The 13,288-nt window shown below is 41.1% G+C and overlaps 1 long non-coding RNA gene across 1 annotated transcript; it reads right to left on the bottom strand.

Moving 5' to 3' along the window:
* Window positions 1-980: 980 nt before the first annotated feature.
* On the bottom strand, window positions 981-13,101 carry LOC118663647. Its single transcript, XR_004970104.1, has 3 exons — window positions 11,176-13,101; window positions 3,534-3,676; window positions 981-1,145 (listed from the first exon to the last, which is right to left on the bottom strand). It is a non-coding gene; the product is annotated as an uncharacterized LOC118663647 (long non-coding RNA).
* Window positions 13,102-13,288: the final 187 nt, after the last annotated feature.

The raw sequence follows: 13,288 nt of genomic DNA, 5'->3' as shown, positions 1-13,288 counted from the left end.
ATTGAACTGCTGCCTCTGTGGCTGCCTCTGTGGAAGGGGCAGCAACTGGGAGCGGGACTGTGCCACCGGCCCTCGGCCCTCGTCCAGAAGATATCTGGTCTATCTGGTCTAATTAGCATATAACCCTTTTATTAGTATAGATAATATGCATAAAATGTACAAGTTTAGGATTTTCCCTTCTAGCTGTGATAGAGTAACAAGGACCAGCTATGCATACACCCCCAACCATAACTAAAAAAACTGGACCAAATATGTGAAACAATGGTTTTCAAAGATTGGACAACAAAAAGAGCAGGACAGTGGTCCCTAATAGAAGGAAAACAGACTAGTTGAACCTATGATTTCCCCAGATTACTATTTGGAGAGAATTTTCAGGCTTCAGCACAGGGAGAGGGACCTGCAGAGTCAGTGGGGGAGGGGAAGCCAAGGAAGATAGAGTTTACAGGGCAGAATTCCAGAGAAGTGGAGGGAAAGGGAAGGGGAGGGAAGAGGAGGGGAGGGGAAGGGAGGGGAGGGGAGGGGAGGGGAGGGGAAGGGAGGGAGGGAGGGGAGGGGAGGGGAGGGGAGGGGAGGTAAAGAGAGGCAGAAGTGAAGGGAGCTTCAGAGTTCTCCACAGAATTCTCACTGTGTCTTTCGCTAAATACTGATCAACCTACTCCTGTGAAGAAACCATCCAAAGCCAGAGAAAGAACCCCTGCAAAGGAGCAGGTGAAATACTACTCAAAGCTTATTAAGAATTGAAAATAATTACTATTTCCAACAGCAAAATGGAGACACCTCACAATATATATTTGGTTGAGTGCTGAGTTCTCAATCTAAATATTTCCGTTGCTTCGCTTAGAAGTCATCCCCCCGAACCTCTGGTTTTAGGCATTTCTTGATCTGTGTCCTGCCAGTACATATTAGACCCATCTTTCCTTATGTTTCACATAAATGAAATCATGCACTAAGAACTCCTTTTATTTAAGTGCATCCCACTTTATTGCTGAGTAGTATTCAGTTGTATGGATGTGTCGTTATTAGTTTATCCATCACCAGTTGATAAACACCCAGGTTGTTCCAAGTTTTGAGTAAATATGAAGATACTCTGAACATTCACATACAGTCTTTGGTCTCAACGAGTTTCACTTTTCTTGGGTAGATACCTAGGAATGAAATGGGTGAGTCATCTGGTAAGTGCATATTTAACATTATAAGAAATTGTCAAGCTGTTTTCAAAGTGGCTGTCTCATTTTACATCCCACCAGCACATATGAGAGTTCCAGTGGTTCCACATCATTGCCAGCACTTGGCATTGTCAGTCTTTCATCTCTACTTTTTTAAATTTATACATTCTGATCATTATGTAATACTATCTCATGGATTTAATTTGCATTTTCGTGGTGATTAATGGTGTTGAGCATTTTTGTATTCTTATTGGCCATTTATATATATTTGTAGTGTCTCTTCAAATATGTTACCCATTTCTAACTTACATTCTTTCATCTTATTGAGCTGGGAGAATTTTTTATATATTCTAGATACAAGTCCTTTGTTAGGGATGCTTAACAAATAGTTTCTTTTCTTTTGTGACTTGACTTTTCATTTTCTTAATGGTATCTTTCAAATAACAGACATTTTGTTTTGCTTTGATATTTACAATTTCTTTTCACTCTCAAAACAGTTACCTAGATGAGCCTGGTATTGTTTGAACACCTTAGAGATAAGAAACCTTATAGGTTCATTACCTTGCTCAAAGTCCCATAGCTGGTCAGAGATGACATCAATAGCAGACCATCAGTTTCACGATTCCAGATCAGTACAGAATCTCAGTGGGCTGGCTTAGGAGCAATTCAGGGGTTTACCCTCTTGCACAACATCTGAGAGAGACCTGCTCTATGTGGAGAGTCTGCTCCCCTGGCAGATGGAGGATTTCAAGGCTTTAGTTTAAATTTGTATTCCAGATGTGGCTGTGTCTTCCACCCATGAAGGGACACGTGGAGAAAGAGCAGGAGCTACCAGCAGCTTCAGACTCCTTCAAGCCGAAAGCTATTTATTAAACCTGACAGATGAAGGGAGAGCAAGATCGCATGCCCTCTTGTCGCCTCTGACCTCCCATCAACTTCTGTTCCTTCTTGGACTTTTAAAAAATCACTTTTTAATGATGCCCATAATTCATGAAAGGAAACAATAAAATCAAAACAGATTACCACTGGCTTATAAACGCCAGTGCCATTAATTATTAACGGACCAAGAGGGAAGTCAGGCATGATCCCAAAGGTGAGAGAGATAAAGGCCACAGTGGTGGTGAGGAGGGCTGATTGGAAACCTTTGTGCCCAAGATTTCTAATTTGTACCTTGCATACTAAATTGAATCTCATTCCTTTTCTCAAAGAGCAAGCAGAAGTTTAGCTAAAATGGGGGCCTTGGCAAACAGGGAAGGAAAAGCCCCATACTGCAGAGAGAAAAATCCTGAAGCCCAAAGCAGGGCCTGCCTTTGTTACAGGAGAGCGATGCACAACCTGTTCCTTTCTACTCCCAGTCCTGCTCCCTAACTGTGCCTCTTCCTTATGTGACACTTGACATCAAGGGAGATGACGTTTTCCAATATAAAGGGAGTTGTTACTTGCAAAGCCTAAGAATTCCTCCCCACGTTTACTGTTCCTAAATTCATCACCACTTCTCCAATGCAGACTCACCCCCTGCTCCACTAGGAGGAGCCTGTGAGGGTGGGGCCCTGGAACAGTGATTTACCTACAGAACTTCAGTGTCCTCAGTCCCTCCCAGCACCTGGAACTTCTCTAAGAAGAGATATATTCCTGAGGGTCATAGAGGCGGCTCCACATTCAGAAAATTCCAACTGTATCTGAGCTCGTGGGAACTTGGGACAGTGACTTCTCTAAGGCTCTTTCTTTATCTGTAAAATGGGGCAAATGATATTATCTGCCTCATCAGGTGGTTCTGAGAATTAAATGATGATGCACTAAAGAGCTGAACACAAGTAGAGAGTTGTTAGTTGAGGGTGGCAGGGAACCCGATGAGAGGCTGGGAAGGAAGACAGACATCCGAAAAGCTTGGTGAGGTCTGTGACTAAAGCACGATCCACTACAGCCTCCTATGCAATGTTGCGTGGAACTGTGGTCTTGGAGCAGAGAATAAAACCTGGGTTAAACAGACCATCCTCCCACGGAGAGAACTGGACCTGTTGCTCACGTAAACGGGCGAAGGGAGGGCTGTGAGGCGGCGCTGAGCTCACATTGCCAACTGGAGGGAAAGGAGTTGACTCAGGCAGGGAGCTCTAAGCTACACAGGAGACACCGATCAGTTTCTTCACCGGAACCCCCGGTTCAGCCAAATCCTGCAATTTATCGTCTTATTTTAAACAAAGGGACTTATTTGAATGGTGTTTCTATTATTTTCCCTTTCAGCATTTGATTTACACCATAATTCTGGAGAAGAACATGCTATTGAACTTAAGGCAGAAATTTCAGAGAAGTAAGACATGAGTAGCCCTTTTAGTCAGAGAGCAAGGAAAGGTCTTTTGGAGAAAATACCTGTTTGCCTCAGAGGCTAATGTTCTTCCCCATCAGCTTCTCGGTCCCTCTCCAGCAACATCAGATTCCTCCTCACCACCTCATATGTCTCCTGCTGCGGCGGTGAGCACGAGATGCTGGCATTCTGCTTAGATGTGTTTCAACTGTATAAAGAATTTAGAAGGTTGGTCTGTAACCCAGACATGATTTACCACTCTCCTGTTCTTCACTTCCAGCCCAAAGGCAAGATAAACCCCAGGACTTTCCAACAGGGTCTAGCTCTCAGGGGCAGAACATTGAGATGTCCGAAGGCCTTCCTGGCAGCGTGGAACCAGGCTTTCACTTCCACTTCCATTTAAAAGTCAAAATGTATTAGATTTCTTGGCGTGGGCTCTATTTTTATTTTTAAAAGTACACAAATATTCAATCGCACTTTTTTTTCCTTATTCCTTTCATGCAGAGTTTATATTTCAAGAATAGAAGACAATTGCAACTAATCGATAATAAATAGACACAAGTGTCAATTTGGGGCCAGACATTCCCCACCCTGACTGAGCTTTGGTGGGAGGTCTGGCATCAGTGTGAAAAATGCTTACTTTCTGGGGGGAGGGCGGGGAGGTCTGTGCTGGGCTTTGGATCTCAGTGATTTCCACAGTAACTCCAAGATGCATTGTGCCTTCTATTTTTGGATTCACACTGGGAAGCCAATTAAATTAAAAGGCTATTCATTTCACTCTATTTGTCTCCAGGCTGCACAAATAGAAATGCAAACAACTTCTATTGAGTGAGTTTTCTGCCTCAAAGAGAATGAGATTGTAGCACCAAGCCCTGTGTAGTTCAGACTCCATTCTGCACTAAGGGCAATAAACACAAACCCCAACCCATGACTCCACTCTGAGGCTTCTTTTACAAACTGGATTTGAAGTTGTCCTAAATGAGGGCATAGTCAGCTTCCATGGACGCTCAGAAGTCTTAGTGCAGTTGTTGAAAATGGGCCTGTGTTTACTGAAGTGCACACAACTGAAAGAAGAAACTTTTTTCCAGCTTCCCTCCAAAGAGTGGAGAAAGGACGGAGCCTAAATGTGGGCACACTGCTTCCTTGGTGTTGCTTCTAGTCAGAGCAGGTCATGGCTCGCAGAGAAGAGAGCTGCCAGCAACTCCTGTGCTCCAACATCTAGTTCCAAATCCTACCAAATGGAGACAGTGTGCCGTTCCAATAGCTCAAACCAAAAGTCCAGAAATGAGCTGTGCTGGATGGACTCTTTGGCCTGACTTTTATCATGTGGCCAATGGTGATCAGATCAGAGGCTAAAGCACAGTTGACTTACCCCACCTGGGGCCCCTGTGAAGTGGTGAGTGACGATCAGCCTGATGGGTCATTAAGAGTTCTTGAGAAAGGATAAATGGGGCCCTGGCTGCTGCACTCAGTAGTTAGAGCATTGGTCAGCTGACTGAAGGGCCATGGGTTCGATTCCTGGTCAAGGGCACATATCTGGGTTGCGGGTTTCAGCCCCTACCCCTCAGTCAGGTCCCATGCAGGAGGCAACCAAACAACGTGTCTCTCTCACATCATTTCCCTCTCTCTCTCCTTCCCTTTCTCCACTCTCCCTAGAAATCAATGGGAAAGTATCCTCAGGTGAGGATTAACAACAACAAAAAAGGGTAAATGGGGACTGGACACTGGAGAACTGACCCCACATGTGTACTACATGAGTAGAAAGGACCTTTAAAAAGTAGGTTAACTGGTAGCTTGCCCAAGAAAAGAACTAGAAGCAACTTAAATTTGCAAAAATTTTCCTTTGAAACACATGTGGCTTTTGGGACATAGGAAGACTGTCCTCCAGTCTCCTTCTATAAAATGGATTTCAATTTTGGACAAATGATCTTCCTTAGAAGGAATAGGACTTTAAAACTAGCCTATGGTCTATAAAATGACAGCCTGCAACCTGCCATTTGTAGATCATTTCACAGCCTGGCCAGTCCAAATTGAAATTTGTCCATGAACAATGGCAGATGGAATGTTAGGCTGCCTCTAATGGCGGGGCTACCAGCGTCTTAGTGATAGAGAGCATGTGGGTGATGATGGCTATCGTGGCCTTCACTACTGCTTATTGAGACCTGTCAGGAAGGATGTAATAAGCAGACAAAATTTGAGACAACAAATATGTCTCAATGTTTATGAAAGCCCCAAACTATTTCCCAGAAAAAGTAGCCATTTAGAGCAAATTGAAAAAATCATGACTTTATCTTCACTATCAAAAAAAAAAAATCCCAATCTGAGAATAAGTCAGTCTTTGAAATTCATATTCATTTTTAAATGATTGGAAGGGAGGAAGGGAAAAAGGGGCAGAAGACAAAAAAAAAAGGAAGGAGAAAGGGAGGGAGAGAGAGAGGGGAGAAGGAAAGGTTGATACACAGAGCTCAGATGTAAAGAACAGTTTGACCATCTCAGTAACCTGCCTCTCAAATTTTAAACTACACTATTTTCTTTTCTTTCCCCATAAAATAGAACAAGTACAAAACTGAGACCTAATTTTCTATCAGGTAAAATCTCCTCTGAAAACTCTTGTTGTTCAGCCCCAAATAGTTAATGGAATCAAAATGAGTGGCCAGTTATTTTATTCTATTGTATTTATACTGTTCCCTATAAAAAGCAAAGCCATAAAACAAATGCAAGCAAACATGGACCAGAATGTTCATAGCAGGTCTGTTCATGAAAGCCCCAAACTGGAAAGAACCCAAATCTTCAGCAAGAATAGAATAGATAAATAAAAAGTGGCATATTCATACAATAGGAGTATTAATAATGAGAATAAACAAACTACAACTAGATGCAACAATATGCAAAAATCTCACAAGCATGATGTTTAACAAAAGAAACCAGATGTGATGGGATACTTGTTATATGGCTCCATTTATACTTACATTCAAAAACAGACAACTAATTGATGGTGATGAAAGCCACATTAGTGGTTAACACTGGGGAGAAGGGACATGTGGGAACCCCTAGGGTTCTATTTCTTGATTTGAACTATGGAAACACTTTGTGAAAATTCAAGTATGGCTTGTGCTTTTTCTGCATGTATGTTTTAATAAAAGATTCATATGATATGGGCAAATTTGGCGGGGGTGATGGAAATTTGCTATATTTCAACTGTGACAGTCATTACACAGTCATACTCATCAAACTGTAAACTTAAAATTGCTAAATTTTATTATATGCAAACTATACTTAATAAAACCAATTTTTAAATAAGTTTAAAGAGTTTAGAAAAAATCATTCTCTCTACACACCAAAAAAGTGAGACTAATTCAGAACAGAAAACAACTGTATGTATTTATTTCTGAGCTTTATTTTGCAGAAGAAACAAATAAATCAATGACTTAAATGTTTAAATATGTATAAATTATTAGACTTTAAATCCTCAAAGGCAGAGATTCTTATTATACATGAATCTTAGTACTAGCCAATTAGAAAACTGAGGCTAGGGATTATCGTTGCAATTCTAATTGAGAATCCTCTAAATTTCTCCCAGTGTCACTAACATGCCTGTATCAGCACATGATGGTGGCTGTGCACAATAATGTTGCCAAACAAGAAACCACAAAAACTCACATATTGCTCACACATCTGGAGTCAGCTGTGGGAGTGGAGTGGGGGTGACTGGGGGTCTCTGCTGATCTTCCATGGCCTGCTACCATGCCTGGGGTTACGCTAGCTACTGGGTGACATAAGTTGGTCTTAACTGGAATGACTGGGTCAACTGTGGTTGGGATCCTACAAGATGGTCCCCAGTGATACTCGCTTCCTGGTATCCATGCCCTTGTACAGTCCCCTCTATGTTAAATAGAGTTGTCCTGTGTAACCAATAGGATATTCCAAAGACTACACAGTCATTCCAAAGCTTGGTCACAAAAGACATTGGAGCTTCTGCCTTGCTCCATTTGGACCGCCCAGCTAAGTGGAAGCCAGACATCACATAGTGAAGATGCATAATCAGCTCTGTGGAGAGATTCACATGGTGAAGAACCAAGGCCTCAACATCCAGCAGCAACTTGCCAGACACACACAGGAGCCATCCTGAAAGTAGGCTCTCTAGCCCCAGCCAAATGACCAGAACCCTGAGCCAGAACCCTGAGCCAGAACCAGCTAGCTAAGCCACTCTTGAACTCCTAAATCACAGACACTCAGTAAAGTAACAAATGCTTATTGTCTTACGCTGCTAAGTTTTGGGATGATTTGTCATGCATTGATAGGTAACTAATACACTTGACTCTATACCATTTAGCTCTCATCAGGGTGACAGCAGAGACACAGGAGAGCAAGTGAAGGCATGCAAGCACTTTTCCAATCTCTTCCTTGCAGCATGTCTCCTCAGATCCCTTTGACCAAATTAATTCAAATTTCTCAGCTCAGACAGGTAGACCAGGGCAGCTCACCTACTGTGAGATGGCACTGGATATTTATATGGTAAAGAACATGGCTTGTGGTTTTAAAATGTGTCCCCAAATTATTTGATACTATCCCATTTAAAAAGAAGGACTTATTTCCCCTCCTCTGAATGTGGGCTTGACTTAGTAACTCACTCCTAATGAATAGAACTTGATAGAAGTGATGGTATGTGACTGTCTGGGTTGTCATAACAAGAATAGCGCTCTCTCTCTCTCTCTCTCTCTCTCTCTTTCTCTCTCTCCCTCTCCCTACTTCTCGCTCTCTCACTGATTTATGGCTCTGGGGGAAGCCACCCAATTAGGAGGACAGTCCAGCAGGCATGTAGGGAAATCCACATGGTAAAGAACTGAGGCCAACTACCAACAATCAGCACCAACTTGTCACCATGTTGGAGGTGGATTGTCCAGCTTCAGTCAAACCTTCAGATGACTGATACCCCAGCCCAGATCTCAAGGGCAACTGAGACCCTAAGCTAAGCTCCTCCTGAATATTCCTGACCCACAGAAACTGTGAGAGATATTGAAGTATTATTGTTGTTGTAAGCCACTAGGTTATGATATAGTCAAGATCCTTAGTTACACACAATAGCACCCTCTCTAGCTAGTTTAACTAGAAAAGAAACCTATTAACACTAGATTGCCCAAGGAAGTCATTTTGACTGCTTTTTAATTTCAATTAGAAAAACAATTATGTATATAAGGACACAATGTCTTAGAATTTTGTGACTTTTTGTACAACATATAAATGCGTTTATTAATAATTGTAGTTACCTCCCCCTCCTTCATTTCCAGTATATATATAAGTGTTATACCTATATTGCCCAAAAGCAGTCATTTTGACTGCTTGGGGAAATTTTAAATAATCAAATGACTCTTATTATTGAATTGAGTAAATTTCCTATATGACCAGTTCGGCTCTGTATTGAAATAACAGTTTTCATTTTTTTTCGATTACCGTCACATGATAACATACAAGTACATGATAAATTGTCGATACTTGATAAGTTGCAGTTGCTCAATAAGGTAAACTAGTACTTGGTATTCGAATCTTTATGCAATGATACTTGTTCTAATAGGCTGTTTATTGTATTTCTTTTGCTCCCTAAATTCATGAAAGAAATGTCAAAGAGAAGGGAGTTACTGGAAAAGCTAACGAACATAAGTGAAGAGTGCTCCGATATAGAATCAGATGCAGCAAATTCTGAAGTATCACCTGAAAATGAAGCGGATTATATTCAAAGTGAAACATCTGACACTGAAGATAGCGATGAAGAGCCGATCACCAATGATGAAAAGGAAAGTGCCATCAATATGCCCAGGAAAAGGTGTAGGGTGCTAAGTAGTTCAGACTCTGATGAAGAAACTGAACACACCGTTCAGGAGACCGAAACAGCTGCCGATGGTACTGTGTGGTCAAAATTTGACGAAGGTGGTATTCCTGGAAGGTTACCATGTACTTGTATTTTCAAGGGTGTGAAAGGGCCAACAGGCTACGCAAAAAGGAACATTATGGCAGATAATCTTATCAGTGCATTCTCGTTGATAATAGATAACTATATTATCAAACATATAAAGAAGTGCACAGAAGAAGAAGGCCGCCGAATTTTGAGGAACGATTGGACAACAACATTACCGGAAATACGTGCATTTATTGGGATTTTATATGCTCGTGGAGCCTACGAGGCAAAAAATTTAAAACTCAGTTATTTATGGTCAGCAAAGTGGGGTCCCGAATTCTTCAGGAAAACTATGGCCAGAGAAAAGTTCAAGCAAATCCTACGATTTATTCCTTTTAACAGAAGAACCGAAAGAAGTAGGCACCTACAACAAATAAGTTTGCCTTGGTTTCGGAAGTATGGGACAAGTTCATTGAAAAGAGTCAAGCTTGCTATCAACCAGGGCAAAATATAACAGTTGACGAGCAATTATTTCCGTCAAAAGCCAGGTGCAGGTTTACACAGTATATGCCTAATAAACCCAACAAATTTGGCATCAAATTCTGGCTTGCATCAGATGTTAGTAGCAAATATGTTTTGAATGGTTTTCCTTATTTGGGGAAAGATGAACAGCAACCATCGTCAATGCTTCTCAGTGAACACATTGTTCTGAAACTTGTCGAGCCATACACAGGCTGTGGAAGAAATGTCACGACCGATAACTTTTTCACCAGCATGTCACTCGCGACAAAATTATTGGCCAAACAAACACCTCTAGTTGGAACTATTAGAGGAAACAAAAGAGAACTGCCCAAAGCAGCCAAACAAACGAAGGACAACATGCCTCGTTTTTCCACGCTGCTATATAAATCAGAGAATTGCGTTCTTACAGTGTATAAAAGCAAACCAAATAAAAGAGTAGCTGTTCTAAGTTCTAGGCATAAATTTGTGAAAATTGATAAGAATAATAAAAAAATGTTACCGGAATCTATTCAATTTTATAACAGCACAAAATTTGGAGTTGATATGGCGGATCAAATGGCCAGAAAATACACAGTAAAAGCTAGTTCTCGTAGATGGCCCCTCCAAATATTTTTCAATATTTTAGATTTGGCTGCTATAAATGCTTGGATCCTTTACAAAGAAACGACAGGAATACAACTACAACGAAAAGAGTTCTTGTTTCAATTAGCAGAACAGCTTTCCACCGAATACAGAGCTGCAAGACAGAAAAATTCATCAGAACATGAAGACCCACAAAGATCAACTACAACATCATCAAATGCAACCCATTCTAAGAAACGCAAAATTTGTCAAGTACGACTTTGCCACAACAACAAAACAAATAATATATGTGAAAAATGTCAAAAGTATATTTGCGGAAGATGTACACATAAAAAGATTTCCACTTTCATTTGCATGAAATGTACAAATAATAATGCATAAATTATTTTTTTTCCAAGTGAGGTACATTTTTTTGTTAATATTTACTAATACCTTGTTATATAACTGTAAATACTATACAAAATATTAAAAATTAATTTTAAACAAATTTCTTTACACATTAGTTATTCTTTCACAATGCAGTCATTTTGACTGCTTTTGGGCAATATAGGTATATACTAAATTTCAGTCTTTCTAGTGTTAAAGAGTTTGAAGAATCTCCAAGAGATCCAGAACATCAGGCCTAGAGGCTACAAAGGCAACAGCAATGTCCAAAACACAGGGAAATTCTGCTCCAGGCCCCAATTCCTGCTGAAGCTGGATTAAGATACCTCAGCTTGCATCACTGAAGTTGGTAGCCAGATGCCTGTATATCCACCATTAATATCCTAGAAAGCTTCACCACTCCCTGGAATCTGTGAAGTGCCAGCTTCATCTGGCTGCTCTCTTCCAATCAGAAGTCTTGCACAGGTGCAGATGATTGGTGGACTCTATCTGCAAGGGAGGATGGGAAAAATGAAATATGGGTTGTATATATGGGGAAGTATTATTCACTAGATAGATAATATTCTAGTAATTGGAAAGGTGTTCAAATGGTGTGAGGAGCTAGGAAAATTGACAAATGCTCACTTCTTCCCATATAAAATCAGTGTTACATTACTAAAATACAGATAATTAGAGAAATTGACATCTTCTTTTTACTTGGAACTTAAATTGGTAAATTAATTTAATCTCCAGTATCACTTCTAATCAATTGCTAATGACTGCCTAGATTTATGTGCTACAATGAACTCTAGGCTCAGTTGGAAAAAGATCTGGGATCAAGTTACAATGATGATATGTGTGCTGCATATTTGGGTTAAATAATAGGTACCTACAAAAATAAATGGCCTCAATCTTTGTGTTTTCTCTCTTTTCCTGAAAGAAGGGTATGAAGCTCCCCCCATGACATTTTATAATTTAGGTTAAACTGTTCCCACTGACCAAATCCTCTTTTAGTCATCTATCTGAAATGGCACACAAGCCATCCATGTCCCCAGTGCACCACTCCGTACTTGGTAGAACCCAGATATATAAAACAATTCTCTGGCCGAACATGGTTTCCTGTTCTGTCTCTTCCTCAATTCACTCACCTTCATATCATCCCCTGAGGGACCCCTCAAATAACCCCAAATTCCACAACACACACTTTGAATATCATGGACCTATGCCATTGGCATATCCTCCAGCTTCCCTCCCATTGCTCTTTTGTTCCTGCTCATTTCCTCTTTGCTTTTCCTCAAATTCAGTCAATCAGTATGAATAAATCGGGCACAAACAGTCCCTACACTTTGGCCTTTCCATTTCCCCTTTTTGGATGATGTAATTTCCCCCGTGTGAGTCAATAATGTTTACAGCCCGAGAACTTGGCATGCTTTGTTGTCTTTCAGTCACAGGAGGGACACAGACCAACTTCAGGATAGGCTATGATAGATAAGTCTACATTAAGTTGCATCATCTTCTTCCTTGTGCTAATAACAAAAGACTTCCCTATCTGAAGACAGAATATCACACCTGTTGTGTCATGGTTTCAGGGGTGCACACTCCTCACCTTTCCTCATTTCTCCTTAGCCACTGTTGCTCAGTGTGCCTGCAGCAGTCTCATTATTATGTTAGGAAACAGGATATTTGCACATACATACCATAGAGCAGTGCTTTTCAGACTTTACGTGCTTACAAACCACCTGGACATCTGTTTAAATGCAGATTTCTGTTTCAGCAGGTTGACCAAGATCTTCCACTCCCATCAATCTCCCAAGTGATGCTGATGCTTCTGGTCTAGGGGCTACTATTTACCTAGCAAAATTCTAGAAGACCCAGTCTCATCCACAATGGAGGCACTTACCTCTTTTCCTAGAACTCTAATTATTCACATTTTCTTCTTACTTCTGTCCTTCGGATCACATTCCTTCACCATCGATCCCCTAGACATGGGTGTCCATTCCTTCTATACTTGTGATCACACTAATTGTACTCATTCAATGAGCCAATCATCATCAAGCACCTACCATGAGCCAGACACCATGCTGGGCACTAGGGATACATCCAGGAACAAGATTATGCCTGTTCACATGGAACCTATAGTCTAAAGAGGAAGACATTAGTTTCTTCTTGTCTGATCACTGTGGCTAGGACTTCCAGTACTATCTATTATATATAAAAGCCTAAGCGACCATCCGACTGTTCGACCACCTGACCAGTAGCTATGATGCACAATGACCACCAAGGGACAGACACTCCAACCAGTAGCTATGATGTGCACTGACCACCAGGGTGCAGATGCTCAACACAGGAGCCTGCTGAGCTGCAGTGACTTGGCAGCTGCGGTTCTTGGGTGATGCACCCAGAACTAGAGAGGAGGGAGCCCAATTCCAGGGTACATCACCTGAGAACCACCCTCTCGCA

The sequence above is a fragment of the Myotis myotis genome, unplaced genomic scaffold (genome assembly GCF_014108235.1).
Source record: "Myotis myotis isolate mMyoMyo1 unplaced genomic scaffold, mMyoMyo1.p scaffold_m19_p_9, whole genome shotgun sequence".
NCBI lineage: Eukaryota > Metazoa > Chordata > Mammalia > Chiroptera > Vespertilionidae > Myotis > Myotis myotis.
The sequence above is the reverse complement of the archived record's forward strand: the minus strand, read 5'-3'. Positions and strand labels throughout refer to the sequence as shown.